Source organism: Gasterosteus aculeatus, chromosome 14, assembly GCF_964276395.1.
Source record: "Gasterosteus aculeatus chromosome 14, fGasAcu3.hap1.1, whole genome shotgun sequence".
Taxonomy (NCBI): domain Eukaryota; kingdom Metazoa; phylum Chordata; class Actinopteri; order Perciformes; family Gasterosteidae; genus Gasterosteus; species Gasterosteus aculeatus.
In genome coordinates, this window is record NC_135702.1 from 5,661,975 (window position 1) to 5,682,953 (window position 20,979).

General features: G+C 44.6%; 2 long non-coding RNA genes across 2 annotated transcripts; one reads left to right on the forward strand and one right to left on the reverse strand.

Moving 5' to 3' along the window:
- The first annotated feature begins 1,959 nt into the window (after window positions 1-1,959).
- LOC144388228 (uncharacterized) lies at window positions 1,960-4,024 on the forward strand. The gene is made up of 2 exons (XR_013452540.1): window positions 1,960-3,074; window positions 3,201-4,024. It is a non-coding gene; the product is annotated as an uncharacterized LOC144388228 (long non-coding RNA).
- A 5,473-nt stretch (window positions 4,025-9,497) lies between these two features.
- LOC144388229 (uncharacterized) lies at window positions 9,498-15,408 on the reverse strand. Its single transcript, XR_013452541.1, has 3 exons — window positions 15,301-15,408; window positions 15,159-15,210; window positions 9,498-15,045 (listed from the first exon to the last, which is right to left on the reverse strand). It is a non-coding gene; the product is annotated as an uncharacterized LOC144388229 (long non-coding RNA).
- Between the last annotated feature and the right edge of the window lie 5,571 nt (window positions 15,409-20,979).

Sequence of the window (20,979 nt, forward strand, 5' to 3'; positions counted from 1 at the left end):
TCCGAGCGAACCCACATTTGGGGAGATATGTGTTTTTGCAGTAAACCCACTTAGCTTAGTTTAGCATGCACACTTGAAACAGGTTAAAGGTGATCGACCTGTCGTCTTGGACCTCTACAGCTCAATTGATTCCGCCACTTTTGTCTTTTTAATTAACAAGTTGAATTAGTGGGCTGTCGACGTACTGTTAGCTGCAGTTGGCCCCTCTAGGCTGCTCCGCTGTTAACTTAACAGCCGTTTAGCTGCAAAGCTAAATGGCTCCAGCTAAATATTTGGCCCAAATTATTCTTTGATGGGGAAACGTACGTATTCTACATAATATCCGTGGAGTTGAACATGCCAAGATAATGCTTTTCACTACTTACTTTCCACGGCCAGCTTTAAGTATCTTCTGGCACGGTATCAGATTCGTACACTGAAAATAAATCTGACCCAACAGGTCAGTTTTATGACATTTTCCTGTCAAGTATTTCAGCGACTCAAAATAGGGGCGCGAGAGAGAGAGAGAGAGAGAGAGGGGGGGGGGGGGGGGTGTAGTTTGTTCGCCCATGAGCCGGTGGCCCATCTGGTTTATGTTAACCGACCCCCCCCCCCCCCCCCCCCCCATCCCCCTCCTCGATTAGACTCAGCATGATGTCAATAAAACGTCAGACTGGAGAGGCGATCACTTCAAATTGGGCCTGTCAAGTATCGTTCTTTCCTCGGCCTTCCAGGGAGGACAATCAGTCTGAAATGATTTGTAGTTTGATTAAGGTAACCGCAATGTGCCATTCCTGATTTGATATGGACGCTTGGCGTAGAAATTTCGCCATAAAAGTTGTTTGCCTATTACTGGGGATATATATCCACCGAGCGAGGAAAACTAATGTGGTATTGAGTAAGAAAAAAAGTCACTTTTAGCTTTGAGCTGACGTTCATTTTCCACGTCTCTCTCCACTCAATCCATCACAACATTCGGCTTTTATTGAACTATTTTGCCATGTTACTCACAGATTTATGCCTGAATATTGAAGTTCATATCGTGGGTAGGAGTTGGAGAAACAGTGGTGACATTGATGTTTTCCCTCTCTTATTGCGAAGCAGATTGTTTCACTTCCCTGGTGTTTCTCTCCTGCTAACCATGGATTGTCCGGCGGCGCCTATAGGTGATGATATCCAGAATAACCAGCGTCATTTTAGATTTCCATGGGGTTTGCGTCGGCTGCGGGCATTTTTCCACCGTGTCAATCCGGGACCCGAAAAAAACGGCGATCCCTGGAAAAAAAGGTCACCAATCCCCAACCGCTCCCGGAGGGAAAACAGGAGAGTCCACACCTTCTCAGGAAATCAGGAGGCCTGTAACCCCCCGAAATCTGACAACGATTACCACATGAATTTTGTCTGCGGATCACGCGTAGGCCATTTCGTAGTTACAACTGTAAGAGCCGTCCATTTAAACTCATTTGGCCTTGACTGAATCTGTTACAGAGCTCATTCGCAGACAGCGTGAATCACAAACGCGAGCCTGCGTGTCGCTGAAGCGAGCTTGTGTCAACAATGCCTCTCCAACGCAGATCAAATCGAGTGTTGTGAAAATGTGACGGGCCCGAGGTTTAGCAGCTCGGAGCGTCGGGGAGCGCGGACGACCCTCTAGGCCGCCTGTGAATCGGTGCCAGAGCGCGCTCGAAGGCCGAAGAATGCCGGTGATTGCAGTAATTGCCGTTGCAGCGGGGTGGGGGACGGGGGTTGATACTCACGCGGAGAAATGGAGAAAACTTTCATACTGGCGTGTTTCTATAGGAACCTCAGTAGTATATAGCCTCTACTTTTGCGCGTGCATGTGACCTTTGACCTCAGTCACATGCCAGAGGGCGTGCAAGAGGGAACTTTTGGGGGGTAGGAGGGGTGGGGGGGTGGGCATGTGACCGCCGCCATTTTGACCGGAAAAATGCATCATTGAACTTTTGGGGGGTAGGAGGGGTGTGGGGTGGGCATGTGACCGCCGCCATTTTGAAGTCATGCCCCGGAAATGCGTCATTTTACGAATGGATACGTAAACCATTTTTGACGATGATGTGCTTGGTTTTGATTGGAAATTTGCCATATCAGTGGGTGTTTTATGCGATGGGCGTTAGTTTTGACCGGAAACACGGGACTGTAGGAGGGGTTTCATCATATATATAGATGTGTTATTCACCTCCACCACCAACGCACTCATTTTGGCCTCATCCGCTGTTGCTGCTGCTGTTGCTGCTGTTGCTGGTTCCGCTACTATTGCTGTGCACACGGATTCTTTGCAAAATGCAGGCTGCATATTGCATGGAGCAGGCCGCAGAGACTGACATAGGTATGTCTACAGAAAATAGCCCATGCTATACAGATGTAGATGCTTCCCAGAGCCGGAAAAAGCGTGAGGGATGTCTTTCTAGAGAGCCGGCTGTAGAGCTAGAGCTGGAGGGTGTTTATGGGTACGTGTATAATGTTAAATACTATGATGGCACGGTCACTATGATTTCTAGAATCAAGGCCCAAGACAAGCTAGGAGGGGGTGTTGGTGAAACAGTTGATGATGAGGCTGCTGTGGGGGGTCGACATGGGTGTATGTCTGTAAAAGATTGGCAGCAGTTTCGATCAATTGTCTGCATAGATCTTGAACAATCAGGTTTTCTAGAATCTCTATACTCTGTTCAGTGGTATAGTACAACAGGGCCTAAAATACACCATCTCATGGCAGATCGGTACAACAGACGCCCTGACGATTTCATTTTTTTAAACGTTTGTGAAGACAGAGAGTATGTGGTAGCTCAAAGAGGCCGCCGAGGATGGAGAGAGCATCCGTACCCTCTTACCATTGAAGAGTTTAATATATGGTTCCCCCTCGTGTTCTTTGTTCAGTGGTGTGACTGGCCCGCTCTGCAAAAAGTGTTTAGTCAGATTGACAAATCTATCCAGAGAGACAGCGTCAGTAAGGCTTACGGGGCTGTTAGAAAACGTCTTGTTTACGACAATACACCGAGCGGTGTGCAACCTGGTATATCTACTACCATGTGTAGACCGAAAATAATTCACCCCTCAATCATCTAAAAGAATGACAGGTGGGTTATGCTAATGTTGTGTGTATATATATATATATATATATATATATATATGTATATATATATTTCTGTCACTGATGTTAATTCATGCAGAATCATAAAAAAAGAAAAACATTTTTTGTTTAGTCTCTGAAATCTCAGGGACCCAGGGGGGATGGACCCCGCCCACTTCTCCTTCACCTCCAGCTCTGATGGTTCACACCCCGCCTCAGACTCCGCCTCCCGGACCGACGGCCACACAAGAAAAAGAAGAAGAAAAGAAGCTCTGTGAACCTCACGAGGTGTTTAAGGATACTGCACGGTTCCTAGAATACCTTAGAATCGGGGTGCTACATCTGTTGAACAAGGTCTGGGTTAAATATAATATAGAGATCTGCTACGGCTGTCAAACAAATAATCCCAGTCAGAAAAACCATCCGTGTTTATATCCATGTGACTGGTTCTACGAACTACACTTTGATCCGCTGATGAAAAGGCTCTGGAATGACAACTTCATATCAGCCATCCTCCTGTTTATGGATATGAATGACCTTCAGGTCGATGCAGACCGCATCCAGGGGGGTGCGGAAGTACTTCTTGACGAGCTGAAATCTGGAGGCAATGCGGCTGAAAGTATCCAGAAAATGTATGATACACTGATCGGGGAAGATGAACTCAAAATGAACCAACTGAAAAAGCTTGGCAGGTTGTGGGGAGAAGTATCAAACCCGTATGAAGCATGGGAGGTACCCGATGATGATGATGATGATGATGATGCGACAGACATTGATGCGTAAAAACAATCTAACATGCTAAAAACAAAAACAAAATGAAATCGAAAATGAATGAAGTTCTTGAGTGTTTTTATAACTGAAAATGTATTTTTGCTTTTGCAGTGGGGCGAAATACTACTATACTATCAATCTGCTTGTCACATGTTGTACAAGAGAAATAAAATATGTTGTAACGAATGAACTGTCGGGCATTTATACTTTGGTATTATCATGGAAGGGACTCTACAGAAGATTTATCTAGACCCAGCCCATCCGGGAGGGTTAGGCAGTGTGTCTAAACTTCGCAATGCGGTTGGAGAATGTACCGGGGTGACGCCGTCACTATCTAGTGTTAACGAATACCTACTAGCGCAAGACGTGTACACATTACACGCCAAGGCAGCCGTACATTTCCCGAGGAATAGGGTTTTGGTCAGCGGCATTGACAAACAGTTTCAGGCTGATCTAGTTGATATGGGTGAATATGCTGAGGAAAATGATACTGTGCGGTATTTACTGACGTGTATCGATGTATTTTCCAAATATGCGTGGGTTAGATGTCTTTCTAACAAATCGGGCCTCACAGTCACAAAAGCCTTTAAAGACATTCTGAGTGACGGACGCATACCTGTGAAACTTCAAACAGATGAAGGTACAGAGTTTTATAACAAACACTTTCAGCGGTTAATGTCACAGTATAAAATTACGCATTTTTCAACATCGAACGAGACCAAGGCCAGCGTGGTGGAGCGCTTTAACAGGACTTTTAAAACCCGCATGTGGAGATATTTAACATCCGTTAATTCACGAAGATATGTGGATGTAGTACAGGAGCTTGTCGAGGCCTATAATAACTCACACCACAGGTCCATAAAGATGCAGCCATCAGCAGTCAATAAAGACAATGAGAAGACGGTCTTCATCCAACTGTACAAGTTGTACCCTCAGAAGCCAGTATGCTTTAAATTTAACAAGGGCGACACCGTGAGAATATCAAAACTCCGCGGGGGATTTAGGAAGGGTTATAAACAAACATTCACCGATGAGCATTTTACAATATCAAGGTGTATAGCCAGAGATCCTCCGGTTTATAAACTAACTGATTGTGCAGGGGAATTGTTGAAAGGTACGTTTTACGAACCGGAGTTACAAAAAGTAATTATAGGTAAAAACAAGATGTTTAAAATAGAAAAAATTATGGATAGAAAAATCTCCAGAGGCAAGAAGCAGGTCTTTGTGAAATGGTTGGGATGGCCCGAGAAGTTTAACTCATGGGTCTCAGAAAAAGACATAACGGATGCTTGATAAAAGACACATGCATGCATCTTGAGAGTTCACTCTTAAACCGGCCACCATAGGACACGGCACGATGACCCAGAATGGTTTTTATGTTACACTACCTAGTAACGCGTCTGCTCAGGTTTATCCTAAAAATCAGATATGGAACTACAGGACAAAATTAGCCAAGGCCATTGTTCTGAGCGAACCACATGAGGTGGGGTTGGTAGAATTCCAGTATCCGAGAGTGTGGTACAGTTTTCCGAAAACAGATGCGGTTGTAAAAGTGTACAATGGTAAAAATAGGGTTAAATCGGCCTTTACTATGGACATTGGGGTTTATGAGTCTATACAGGCTATTGTTAAAGCGTTTAATGCTCGAATCAGCACTAACACGCAGCTGGAGGGGGTATCTATGCATTATAGTAGTGTTAAAAACCGCGTATACTTTCTGGGGTCAACAGAGGATTCAACTATAACCTTTGTAGGACGGCTCGCGACAATATTGGGGTTTAAAGATGGGGAGGCTTTTCCCCTACCGACTACTGACAGATCCCACATCACCCCCTATCCCGCCGATATACATGCAGGTTGTTACACATTTTACATATATAGCGATATTGTCGACTATCAATTAGTGGGGGACAGCCATGTACCTCTTCTAAGATGTATAAATGTGGCTGCCGAACAACGACGCATACCCACTCTGACTTACGACAGGCCGCAATACACATCTCTCTCCAAAAACGTTATTGATGATATTGAGATATCCATAAAAAACGATCAGAACGGATACATACCCTTTTTATACGGAAAGGTCATAGCGAAGCTACATTTCAAACCTATAAAACAGCGTTTCTGAAAAGAAGAAAACAAGTGGAAGATGAGGAATAGCCACTACACACACGACGACGGCCGATATATGGCATATTATATGAACCAAGCCGGCGGAGAACTACCGGGATTTATAGGATCTCAGACACAATATGGCAATGGTTTGGGGGGTATATTTCGGGGGCTGCTCAGGATGGCCCTTCCTCTTTTAAAACGGGGGTTCAGCCTGGCTAAACCACATTTGAAAACAGCCGCTACTAACATCATCGGAGACGTTGTATCAAATATAGCCAAAGGACCGTTCTCTGGGGCTCAACAACAACCAGAGCAGCAGCAGGGTCACGGCATGCTAATACACACCCGCAGGGCTTTGAAAAGACCCCCCACAGGCAGGGGCGGTGCGGGGCCAGGGACCAAAAAATGTAAAAGGGATGGTAGGAACAAGGCGGGAGTCAAAAAGAAATCTGGCACAGCCCGAAGAGGTTCTCAGATAAAACGCGCCCGGATTTTGGCTAAAGACATATTTTAGAGGTAGAAACTATGGCGCTCATCCATAATCAGTCGGCGGAGTGTGTCAAGTCTGAACTGGATCTCTTTACTGTTCCTTATACACAAACGTCCATAGAGAAATATTCCTTCATCGAGATCCCGCCAGTCTCATCCATTACAGACAGAGGCCCTTTGGAGTTTCATATTTCGGCCAGCGGTGAAGATTACCTGGATCTGAACGATACCTTTCTGTATATGCGTGTAAAGATAACTAATGCGGATGGGTCCAATTTAGCAGCCGATGCTGATGTCGGCTTCATAAATTACCCTGGATGTACCTTATTCTCCCAGGTTGATATCATGCTAGGGGACAGGCTCATTTCACAATCTTCAAACACCTACCCATACCGAGGCATAATCGAATGTTTGCTTAATTACGGGAAAGACACCCTGGAGACGCAGTTTAGTACTGCTCTGTTTAGTAAAGACACCGCGCAGCATATGGACGAGACGTCTATTAAAGGGGACAACGAGGGGCTGGCCGCGCGAGGAGGACACACCGTTGAAAGCCGTATAGTGGAGTTAATTGTACCAATACATGCCGATTTGTTTTTTCAAGAGAAGCTGTTGCTTAACGGCGTTGATATTTCCTTGAAATTTATACGGTCAAAAGACGAATTCTCGCTGATGACGGCTGCAGCGGCTCAATACAAGGTCAAGATAGTCGCCGCTAGTGTATTTGTAAAAAAGGTCTCCGTAGCTCCGACGGTCCGACTGGCGCACAGCAGGGCTCTTCAACACACAAACGCCAAGTATGCCATCGACAGAGTAGCGCTGAAAACATTCTCCATTCCGGCGGGGACCCGAGTCTGCAACCAGGAGAATCTATTCATGGGACAGATCCCTAAGTTTATTGTTTTAGGGTTTGTTGACAACGAAGGATACACGGGTAGTTATACACGGAATCCCTTTAATTTCCAACACTATGACACTGAGTTTTTAAGCATTTACGCTGATGGCCACGCATATCCAGCGAGACCGCTACAGCCACTCTTCCAGAGCGGCCAGTACGTGAGAGAATATTACCACCTGATTCAAACAACAGGTCGACATTTAAAAGACAGATCGCTGGCTGTAACACGGAGTGACTTTGGTCACGGTTACTCGCTGTTCTGTTTTAATCTGGAGCCTGACGACGGGCAGTCGGGGAACGTGTCACTAATCAAGACGGGGAATGTGCGCCTGGAGGTCCGCTTCAGAACGGCCCTTCCTCGTACCATAAATATCATATGTTATTCTGTTTTTGACTCCGTTATCGAGATATCAAACCAACGACAAGTCTTGGTGGATAACTTTTAAACACCATGAACACCATAGAGTTGACGAGTATTGTTCGAAAACGGGTTGTTAGGGGGGTCGATTTTATGGGCGTGTTAGCGTGTGACCAGCTGCCTATGAAGGCTTTGCGCAAGTATCCGGTGATGACTATTGTAAATACGCACCCGTCCAGCAGCCCCGGGGAGCATTGGTTGGCGATTTATATCACAAAATACAAGCATGGCTTTTTCTTTGACAGTTTTGGAAACCCTCCTGATTATACACAGTTTCCAAAAGAAATAGTTAATTTTCTCAATTATAACTGTACGACTATGTCTTATTCTAGGAAACAGGTTCAAAATAATTTTACTACAACCTGTGGCCAACATTGTGTGTTTTTTCTATGTTATATACAAAAAGGCTGGTCTTATTCACGAGTTTTAACTTTGTACGGACCTAATCTAGTCAATAATGATGCGATGGTCTGTCGTTTTGTTAACAAAATCCAACCCTCAGGGTGTTGTGAGGATGCTTTTACGTGTGTACAATGTGTGATCTAATGATAAACTATCCTGTGACGTTTTATGAATAAAATATATAAAGACAACTTTCAGCAGTGAACACCAATTTTATTTTCCATCCACAAAGAACAGACTAACAGATAATACAAAAGCATTACAAACACTTGTGTAAAGTTAAAAACAAAATAATAATAACACAAAATAAAATAAAAATAATATGCATCCAGTACAAGCTTAAAAATAAAAAAGACATGTGTCACACAGTAATAGCCAAACAAATCTTAAAAATCTTCCCACGAATCATCACTCCTAAAAAATTTGGTCTTTAGGGATTTAGGTGTCTTAAAGGGGGTGCTGTCTATAGATCGGCTGGTCCTAGTTTTTGTTTTGAATGACCCCGAAACATTAAACCCCCCGTCATAAACTGCATCACCACCCTTATATTCAGCAATAGACCTCCTAACCTGCGTGTTGGGGATAGCGGATAGGGGGATATTTAAATCAGCTAGCGTTTTTAAAAATATCTTCCAACCGATAGGTCTAGATTCGTCTAAAACATTATACGAGGACGTGACACTTTTCACCAGATCATACAGATGGGTGCCTTTGATCGTTTGATTGTTGACAACGATCTCCCCTCGGTCTGTCCAGGATATGTCGTTTTTTGCGTGGTTCAAAGTATCCAAAATATATTCGGCATGTTTTTTACTTTTTTTAGGTATGTGCCTGATCACATTGCCTAAAATCACATCTTTTCCTGGTACGTCATCTGCTGAAACGACAGGATTTGAGCCCGTGTCACTTTCACCGGAGGGTAGTGGTAAAGGCAACGCCCCCTTCTCACGCTCTCCCTGTCTCACCACAGCCAAGTATCTTTGTAAAATAACGGAATATTTTTTGGCTTTTTCGTACATGTCTGTATCAGGTTGATTCAACACGTCAATCATAGCTCTATCAAGCTCATTTTGCACCGCCTGTCTTATAGACTCTCGTTGATCCTGCTGCTTATAATGAGGCTGCTGCTTTACCAGGCCAAGCTGATGCTGGGGGACCAGAAACATTTTTTGGGTGTGCTCCATTTTTAGCCCCTCCTATTGACAAGACTAATTATAAACGGAATAGCAGCCCCTAATAACGGTAATAAAAAGCCCCCCGACTGGTTGAGGGTCTTTTTCTTCTTGGTCCGTTTAACTTTTTTATCCGCCACCAGCCGGATAATCTTCTTCTTCTTCTTTAAGAGGGCGAATTGTTTGTCGGTCAAAGGAATGTTACCTCTCAATACATTGAGTGCGATCTCACACAGAGAGTCGATAAAATCCGTGCTGGCGTTATTAACAATGACACGTCGCACACGAGGCGTAGATTTATATATCAACTCCAACAATGACAAATTCCTCTGCATGCGTGATGACATTTTAGCGTTATTAACGCCTGTTTGTTTTTTTGGGGATATACACAACCTGTTGGTCCGATAGCAAAGCCGTTCTGAGTCTTAAATGTTCGGGGGTCAACGCTTTATAATCTATGAGAAGATAGCCATATGATTGTTGGGTCGCATCGTTAAAGGCCTCTAAAAAATATTTAGTATTACCCGGAAACATCTGTCTGGCCAGTAGTGTGATTTGATATTTATCCCTAGGGTTTTTAAACAGAATGAGATAGTTGGTGTTTAAACTAATAGTGCGACTAGATTTACCCTGAATAAATAAATTTTGTACTAAATATATACAGCTGAGATTTCTATGATGTACATATTTGGTAAAAACATTTTGAACTTCTATATTATTCCCGGCATCATTCATTAAATCGTCTATAATGAGTAGATTGTTTTTGGCAGGAGGTAGTAAAACATCATCGCACAGAGACTCTGGTAAGCCCTCTACAAAGTTAATGTCTCTGGTTTTAAGCAGTTGATCATATAAAGGCTGCCAGCATGAATAAATGTAGACGACATTGTCAATACGATGTGAAATAACCCTCTCAGCATTTGCAATAATATCCTTGACAAAAAAAGTCTTTCCACAGTTTGAAGGCCCACTCACTACCAAACTAAAGGGGTGTTGTAGTCGTGCATCAAATCCCTGATCGCTGTTAGTATCCATAAGGAAGGGTCGTATAGTCAGACAACACCCTCCGCTTATTGTACACCACTCTGACTTGCTTAAAAACTGTCTCGTTTTTAAGATGGAACTTCTTTTTATCACGCCTGATAGTTTCAGACACTGTGGTCAAAGTGTGTGTGTTGTGATTGGTTACATAAGCCTGTACGAGGCCAATCAGTGACTGGGGGGTGACGACGGAGGCGTTTCTAGCGTTTAATGTGACGCCTTTACATTTGACAGCTGTTTTACCCTGTACCGTGTTATAGGCATAGCATTTGGGTCCTCCTGATACAAACTCTGTGATGTAGTCTTCACTAGGCAGCCCGCATATGTCTCCGCTGTTTAACTCATCAGTCAGGTCACCAAGATATGCCCCCAGGGGCGGCACCCAGTCGCTCCCTCTCGATGTAAAGACAATGCTGTCTGTGTCACAGTACAAGACCCTCTCCTGCAGTTTGTCTAACAAGTCGTAGAGCATCAATCTGGCATGGGCAGTTGTCAGGGCTCCTATAAAGACGTTTACGTCTTTTATACGGGAACCGCGGGCGTCTGCATGTCGCCACTGTACCAAAGCCACGTCATCTGAGATAAAACAGAATTGTCGCACATCAAAGTGGTCACTAAACATCAATTGTGTGAACCGAGCCGGATCTGTGATCAGCTCGCATGCAGGCATATTATTGCGCATACTAAAACGGCCCCACAAAGAGTTTAGGAGGAGTTTGTTGCAGCTTCTCATGGCTTTGTTGACCCTGATTTTGTCAGGGTTTAATTGAATGCCTTCCTTTTCAAAATAGTCTTTGACATATTTCTCCTTGTCGTCGGGGGTTTTAACATGGCCAGGGTAGCCTGACGCTTCCTGTTTACACTTCATGAATGTCTTCACATACCCGCTGAACAATGTGTCTGTTTTGTTGGGGAAATGCCAAACTTCATCAATGGACACAAGCCTGTATCCCTTTTCCACAGCCTTCTGCAGTTCAATTGACACCCAGACCCCCGCCAGCAGTCTGTCTCTGTCTCCGTGAGTGCACTCGCCACTCTGATTCAAATCCTCAGCACATTTGCCACACAATGGGAACATGAGTTTGTCATGACATCTGTAAGGTAGGACCGGGTGAAACAGCCCTCTGGGCGGTAGCACTGTGCACTTTATGAGTCCAAAATACTTGTCAATAGACTCAAAATCCTTCAGGATAACCTGAGGATGTCCAACTGGATACTGCTTTTTAGCCTGAACCGTCGGATAAAGACTGGTGAAGTCGTAGTACCTGATTTTTTCATCAGCACCGATCTTGTGGTACAGCTTCATAGCGTTTGTACGTCCCCCAAAGAGGGCCTTTCTAGGCTCTAGACGCTCACGCTTTTTGTAAGTAACCATAAAAGCCTGTACAGCCCCGCTCGTCCGTTTTAACGACGACCACTCACACTCCCACATCACTACAACTCGCAGCCCGTGTTGTTTTTGTAGAGAATATATTTTGTCCATGAACACCCTGTATTGCCTACCGTAGGTGATTTTTGTAACAGGGTTCATGTCGCTCTGGACGTGGCATTTGACACATCCGTGGAAAAAACATCCCGCAAATTCATAGCAAGTGTTTGTTACAGAGTTATAGCCATCCACATAGAACGGCTCAAAAAGCTGTTCACCGTGATTGAGAGCATGTTTAATCTCAATATTCTCTGTGAGGGCCACATATTCAAGCCATTGCATCGATACATCAGAATACGTCTTATTCTGAGCAGTGTATGCCCCCTCAAACGTTAGAGCAACTGTGTCCTTTGGGAGAAACAGGGTTTTGAACACCCCCATGCAGCTCGATGCTAGGGTGGTAAATGAGAAGGGGTCAAGTTCCGTGCACTCTATGAATGTCTCACGATAGATGCTGCAGGCTTTTCGCAACACTTCTACATCGTTAACACAGTAGCGTCCGATTTCTTTTTGGAAGTCAAATGTTCCTCCTGAAACGGTATTATACCATTCCATGAATCTCGCTTTATCGCTATCACTCATATCGTCAAAGCCGTAGTAGGACGGATCAGGATATTTACCGACATAATACTCATGCTCCCGGGTGTTGAACTTGTGGGGAAAATAGCCTTTCTCGACATCACTGAACCCTAGGGCAGCGGGGGTTTTTGACAATCGCATGGGAAGGAAACTGAATGAGTCAATCCATCTCTGCCGGTATGACCTGTCATACATCAGTATCACCCGACTCCCTCTCATGGTGACTTGCGGAGTGATCTTTTGTTTGACAAAATATTCCAACAGAATATAGTTGTCAAAGCCGGATGCGTTGTGGGCGATAAACGTGTAGCCTTTGTATCTAGGTCTTCTGTAATACTTCACAAAGGTGTCCACACAATTCATAGTACTGAAACAAAACTTTTTTCCCTCTAAATCCATAGCACATACATAATTTGCCTCGTGTTTTCCGTTATGAAACCTTGTCTCAAAGTCAAATAATATGTAGGTTGTTTGCGGCTCTTTCTTTTCAAGAGGCTGAATAAAACACTCATGTTTATCATTGCTCTCCAACTGTTGCTCACCACAGTGGACGCAGACTTTTGGCGCGCATTTGTGCGCTTTTTGTCCTGCTTTGTATGTTTTTCCACATGCCTCACAGTATTTCATAGCATCACAGGGGATGAGGGCATGGACGCTTTCTGGCCGCTTGTGCTGATCAAAACAATATTTCGACTTACATATGCGTTTACAATCACCGCATTTCTGTGTTTTACCCAGCTGTGTACGACACTCTAATGTAAAACACACATTACACAGCTGTTCACAGCTGTGGTATAATCGATGTTCATAGGCTTGGTAGCAATACTGACATACTTGTTTTGCCCCAAAAAAGCCTTGCTGGTTTTCAATCAGGTGATAATGGTCATTGTGTAGATATAACCAGACTGTCCGGGGATGAGGCGCATCGTGGGTTTGGAAACACTGAAGTCGTTTACGACCTGCTGCTGCATGGTGGAAGATTATGATTTTCACACCCAGATGTCTTTCGAAAGCATCTACATCGGAGAATGAGACCTTGTGCATTGGTCCAAAACCCAACGATCTATGTAGTTGAGTTGCAAATCTCACTTTATCTTGCAGGGACATGTCTGGATGATTAAAATGTGCTAAACAGAGCGAAAAGCACAGGTTATTATCAGTATTGTCAGGGGTGTGCAGAAACCGACCCTTCTTTGATAATATCACATCATATGGGACATTTGCTAATTTTAGATAACCCCCACCGTTTCTGTTTTTAGCTACGGTGATCACTAATTCCAATTCATCATCCGTTATAGTCTCATCATTGCTCTGTATCACTTGTGCAATTTGCTCCATAAACAAGTCAGAGTTGTACGACTCGTTTACGCGTAGAACAGCTTGTATGTCACTAGCCAATGAAGGTCCCCGTAACAAAACGTTCAGCACACTACCAGCCGGAGAGGCCTCTACAGCTCTATCAATTACACCCGCCACTATTTCTCTGACCATGTAGGGGATTTGCTCGAGGTCAGTAAGATCCACGTTTCTGAAATCAACCCCTTGTCTAAGCTCAAATGCATTGAATGAAGGCATCTCTCTCATGGTGACTGTCCTTCCCTCTATGCCTGAGGAGGTCTCACCCCCCCTCATTATCTCCCCTCCTCCTGTTAGTGTATCATCATGCCCCCCTTCTGTTCGGGCCTGCTCCCATGACCCTCCCTCATGACCCTCAGCAGGCCCCCCAACACCCTGTTCATGCTCCACATCTCCATTTGCCCCCATCTGATTCAGCCGGTCGTCACATATTTCTGCCAACACACACCCCCCAGCCCCTGCATCATTGTCTGTGTACACAAGTGGGCCGTCTGCATGATCCAACACGTGGCTATTTGCGCCTGTGGTATTAAACCCTGGGTCTAGGACACTGACCAAGTCTGCATAGCCGCTATCTAGATACGATGAATGTTGTTCCGTATAATGAATTCTGTCAACATCATGAAAAGCTTCGGCAGGGTATGCAGCAGCAGCAGCATCAACGCGCGATCTCTCCACCAGTGCACGTAGGCTTTTAAGCTGTTTCTCTGTATTCTGTAACAGGACCCTATACCCATCATCATTATTATTATGGTTATCCCCTGATCGATGTATATCACCCGTGCCCCTCTTCAAAACTTTTCTGGGGGGAGGCATACTACACGTCTGTATTGTTTATTTAGACACCACCCCTTATAGACACCATGCCTAGTAGATCACCTTGGATAAAATTTATTTGTAAGTAGAGCTATGATAGCTTCACTGGATGCATTCTGAGCTATCAGGTATTGTTTTATGGAACAGCCGTTGGCGTCCTGTGTTTGTCTAGCCTCCTCTTGTTTCTTACATAGATCGGTTACTATCTCTTTTAATGCGGTGTTGGAACGCCGCAGTTCACTGATTTCATTTATCAACTCTACATATAAGGGGTTAGCTGTGTCCCTCGGGTGCACAATCACCACCGTGGGTTCTGTGGGTATACCTGCTCTGTTTTGTTGAAATGGGGTTACACACTCTGCCGATGTTGCTCCTATTGTAGTACTCTCTTCTTCATAGTCACAGACCGCCTGCAGCATTTCCTCGTCAGTCAAACATTCTGGATAGTACCATGTGTCCTTTGTTGGTGTAGACCGGTCAATCTGCACCCTGCTGTACAAGCATACATGGTCAAAACATGTTATAAAACAAATGTCTATATATATATATATATATATATATATATATATATATATATATATATATATATGGATGATGTCACATACCTTGTAGAAGGTCTCTCAGACTGGACACCCGTATGTACTTTTTTTTTTTTCACTGGGGGAGCATAGAATTATAAAATCATTTGAATGATTCGTCAAATAATAAATATATAGAAAGCTTATATCATACTGTCATTTTCCCTACCTGTGCCAGCTCCCTGGTTGGGGCACGTAGTCGTTGTTGGTAGACAACTGAGTGCAGCAATCTCCTTTTCCAGTTTTTCAAGACTCCCATGTATAGGATGCGCTCTGTCATCTATTTCTAAGAGGTATAAATACCTATTAAAAAAATATATATAAATATATAAAAACAAATATGAATCACTCGACATAGTACAATCTTTAAAGCTTTCTATTTTTAATTTTTTTAATTTATACCAATGTATGTGTGTGTGTGTGTGTGTATATATATATATATATATATATATATATATATATATATATATATTTGACAATGAAATAAGTACTTACCACATATCTGGTCCATTGCTCCCCCCTTGTAGTACATCTGGCTCTCACTGGAAATGTCTTAAATGTGAGGATGCACCAGTCTGCCAGGGTGTCAAGAAGGGAACCGTGGCTGTATCTATATAGGAGACCCATACCCCCCGAATGCAACATCATTACCAACTAAGCACCCTGTTTTTTCACACGCCAGGGTCTCAGTGGGGGTGAGGGTTCATATGTTGCTTAAAACTAAACAAACTGCTCACTGTTTACCACATAAGGACTCTGTTTTTCTCCATCCCTGTGGGGCTCTCAAGCTATTTAGGGTTTAGCACCGTTTGGGTGCTGCGTACATTATGCGACCCTAAGTCGACACGCTTGTTCCTCGTTAAAACTGTATGTTTTGCTGAGGGGTTTTTCCTCTGTTAGGTTACAATGTGTGTCCTGTTGGCTAAGAAGAAGATAGCCCCCTAGTTCATGCATTAAGCTGTTATTTTTGAATCTGAACAGAAGCACCAGTGTCTCACTGGTTTGTGGTGGGACCTCTCATACAATTGAAGAGAAGCAGAAGAAGACGTTTGGGGGTTGGCCCCCGGCTTGTGTACTGTGTCACATAATGCTACACTAAGTCGGCATATGTGCTCCTCGTTAAACCTTAAGATGTATGTTTTGCTGAGGGCTTTCCTCTGTTAGGTTACAAATTGTGTTCTATTGGCTAAGAAGATAGCCCCCTAGTTCATGCATTAAGCTGATATTGGTGAATCTGAACAGAAGAACCAATGTCTCACTGGTTTGTGGCGGGGCCTCTCATACCTTTGAATAGAAGAAGAAGAAGACGCCACTGGGACCACACTGGGATAGGCCTCTGCTGTTTCACTAAGAATCCTGGAGCGTGAACCATTCCAAAAGGAAAGTTCGATCGAGGCGCCAAATAACACATCTATATATATGATGAAACCCCTCCTACAGTCCCGTGTTTCCGGTCAAAACTAACGCCCATCGCATAAAACACCCACTGATATGGCAAATTTCCAATCAAAACCAAGCACATCATCGTCAAAAATGGTTTACGTATCCATTCGTAAAATGACGCATTTCCGGGGCATGACTTCAAAATGGCGGCGGTCACATGCCCACCCCACACCCCTCCTACCCCCCAAAAGTTCAATGATGCATTTTTCCGGTCAAAATGGCGGCGGTCACATGCCCACCCCCCCACCCCTCCTACCCCCCAAAAGTTCCCTCTTGCACGCCCTCTGGCATGTGACTGAGGTCAAAGGTCACATGCACGCGCAAAAGTAGAGGCTATATACTACTAACCTCTTTAACATTGTAAAGATGTGGTCTCGGGTTACTGAGAGCCAATTCGCTTTTAGCTTTTATGGTACAAGCGTGACTGAAACGGTTTGTGTTAAATTAGATTGTTCTGTAGCTCATGTTGCTCTGGAATAGATTTTACAAGCCGTAGATACAAAGGCAGGGGGACAGAGTAATGGAAAGATTTTAAGATAAACCCCTTATCTTATTAAGAAAAAGGCCCATTAAGTCGCTGATTGGCTGAACTGAACTGTGTTTCCCCGTCTCTGAGATTGTTCCTCTTACAAAATATATATATATATTTTTTTGCACCTGCGCTTTTCAGGCACAGACGACTTGAACCTAATTGTCTCCTAATGCACCGAAATTTTGAAAAACTCAGCTGATTGCTGGATCTTATTTATTATTTTAACTGATATTCAACCAGATGACCCGCTTTTGAAGCTGCGTTCGTACCGCAGGAGTTCTGTTCCGTGTTCACGTCACGGCGTCTCGTACACACAGCATCTCTTTCATTAAGCATTGCAAAAACGTATCGAGGCTCAACCAATCTGAGGGAGGGGATTAGCAATTTGCGGCTAAACTTATACATTTAAAAAAAACACAAGATTATCATAATGGCCGATCTCTTACACTACCCACTTTGAGGTTGTCGAATAAATAAGCTGTTAGCAAGCAAGTTGAAAAAAAACCCTGGAATTTAGACATTTCCTTTGAGAATTTGCCTTGATTGGCACTTTATTTCATCATAAGATCTGAAGCATACCTTAGTCTGACTCATAGTACTTAATGTAAGTAACCTATCAATGTAGCACAGTTTGAGTGTTTAAGCCACATAAAACTGCACTCAAACACCCAGAATTCTCCCTTTTTTCGGGTGAATACAACATACTAGGTTAACGTACCCGTAGCTACAAAACCAAACAACAGTCTTATTTCCCCACTGTTACCACCTCCGTAACACAGGCTCCCAAAAGTGCCCCAAAAGTACTCTGAGTTGTAAAAAACTTGAGTGGACAGACGTGTTTAAACAATCAGTGACACATTGTGAAACTGAAGGTTTTAATGGAACTCAAGCGACATAAACATCACCACATTTTCACCCAGTTATTTGACGTGAGTGAGACAAACATCCGCTGGTTAACTGGTCCAAACTCTCAAGGTGAGCTCATGGGAAGTCCCTGATTCTCCCGAGTAACGCGCTTTCTCCGGCTCTCCGTCACAGGCCTCTTCTTTTTAGAGGCTTCTAATCCTGGCGGGACCCTGCTCCGACGTCACAGGGGCCGTCCTCCCGCCCCCCTTCACGTCTGCTCCGTGTGCCGTACCCACACTCTCTCATTTCCTCCCGGGCCCACGAACGCCAATCACTGTGCCGGTCCTCTCGGCTTCTGACGTCCCAGCGCCAGATTAGAACAAACCTGCCTCATCTGGCCGGCTGAGGGGAAAAGGGGGTGGGGTGGGGGGAGGGCTTCGCAGGAAAGGCGGCGCTTAGTGAACACGCGGCCTGGCGAGGGTACGAGGCGGCCAACCAAGCTCCCTAAAACTCTCCCTCGTTCGCTCTTACCCGCTTCCCCTCTGTCTCTGGGAGCTGCACCACAAGACCAGGAAGCTTGGCTCCCCTCCAATACCCCCCCCTTCCCCCTCCCTCCCTTCTCCCCCCTCCTGACAGAGAGGAAATATTGTAACAGAGGGGGGCGGCGCTCGTCCCTGTTACGTCGCCGGTTAAAAATAACCGGCATATTTAAGGCCGCGGTGGAATCCCGGGGCAGGCACAGGCTGGACAGCCTGCCGGCCGGCAGGAGCTCTCGCTTCCCTCTCTGTGCTTCCTCTCCCTAATCCACTGCAAGGCCTGCAACACGACCACGCTACACCCTTAACCACCCCCCCGCCCCCCGCCACGCTGATTACCGTGCTGTGGCCGCAGCTCCGTCCAGCCATCAGAGCTCGGCCGGCCGGCATCGTCCAAACCAAACCAAACAGCGCCCACTGACCCAGACCTCTGCCGTGCGCATTCCTTCACACAGCAGAACGGTCGCCACTGGAAAACCAACACACAGCTTTTATGCCATTATGCCAATGACTTTTTCACTGCGGCGGTTTAGGTTCAAGATGCAGACTTTACGACGTGGAACTCATCAGAAATCGGGGAAATGAAACTGTGACTCAACGAGTCAATGGACAGAGGAATGAATCCCCGACTCTTGTAATGTGTAATCTATTCATCGTTTGAGTCGTTTTGTTCCCAGCAGACCCTTAGATGTGACCTTTACTGTTTTCACTGTTGGATATCTCGTTGTCATGTGAAATATCTCTGCTTGGTTTGGCGCAGTAAAGATGTCACTACCAACATTCATGGGTTGGGAAATGAGCGTTTTATGCCTAAGCACGGTGTTCATTATGAATTTGGAAGGCCTTAATATTAGTGCATAGGTTTTGAACAGATGTGGGTCACAAAAAGAGATGTTAGATGTTAGTAATAGTAGTAAAATCTGTCCGCTTCTTCTGAGAGGAGTATACATATGAACTAGAACAGAAATACCATCACAGGTAGTCGGCTCCTCGTTGCCGAGCTGTTTGCTGCTTCTTTAGCTTCACACTGAGTTCCTGCGTAGAGTTCCTCAGTGCTTTACAGCTCACGTGAGGAAGGGTGGAGGGACGTGCAGCTCGGAGAATCAGAAAAAGCTCGACTCAGCTTTCAAGAATTAGGACAAGAATGAAAGTTATTTTTTAATTACTGAACAGCATCTGGAAGAGAGCACTAAAAAAAAAAATCTCAATATCAAGAGTTATGATCCGCTGGTACTCATTTTCACTTGGGTGCTTTCCAGGATGGGAAACTTCTCCGAGGTGGAAACCATGTCAGTCGCGTACGCAACAAGAGCGGAGAAGAGGCCAAAAGCTCCGGCGCTGTGCAGTTGAGTTTCTTACTACTTTACACACTATCGCCTGTGTTCAATCTCGATTTTTAATGTTAGTTTAATCACAGATTGTCAACTGCTGTTTGGAACGATTGAAACGTCTAGAACTCACCTGAACATTGTGTTCTTGCAGTTATGTCACCGGCAGCAACATGACGTCACGATATAGAACTGCGTAGCACTTTGAATGATGCATTGTGGGTATTGCAGCTTCGGTATTCTCAGCGCTGCTTTTAGTCAATACTGTAAATGTTGCATATATTTTCATATCCCACAGAAGGGGTTTGGGTTGAGTTACTAAATGAACACAACCTCATTGTGTCACAAAAAAAAAAAAAGCACACAGCGGTGTCATCTTCTCTCCCTTTATTTCCATCCTTTATACCTCACGTCTCTGACATTATTGCACCTCGGTCGGCGAAGTCCGGCTTTTGTTTTCCGGATCATTTTCCGAACCATTATCCCCCAAACCATAAAGAGTCCGGCTGTAACGCCGCCATTGTGTTCAGACGCTGCAAAGGCAGCAGGCCTCCAAGGACGAGGCCCGTAGTTCAAACATTGTAGGGTTGAAGTCATCAATTATAACCACACAATGGAAGAAGCACAGGTAATACGGTTTGATAAATTAACAGTAAGACTCTCAATCTAACCAAACAATTGGTAACGAGTGGCCCAACAGGATACACTTTCTATTTGCAAAAGTTCCATTGTTGTCCTTACTTTTCCCACCAGCTCTTGTTTGCCAAGTGAAGAAAACGTGCAACGACGCAATGCGAACCGGCGAGTGAAGACGCCATAAAATTGTGTCCTCTCGGAATGGAGAAATTAAGTCAAGTGTGTTGACATGCCCAACGGACAAGATCCTGAAGCAGCAGGAACAGCGGCAGGCGCTCTGTTTGCTCTTGCACTGAAGTCTTGAGTCAATGCGTCTAATTATGTTGGCGAGGGAGCTTTTTGTTAGCTCGCTAGCTCTGAGCAAACACGGCCTGAACCCGACTCAAACGCAACACGGGACTCTTCTCTGCGTCTTCGTTTTCCCAGGTAAGGTACGTTTTTTTTACTTTACTTTTTTTTCTCTTTCCTTTTCATACAGAATTGACATTATATGTTGTGGGGAGGTTTTTATTGTCTGGCTGCTTTTG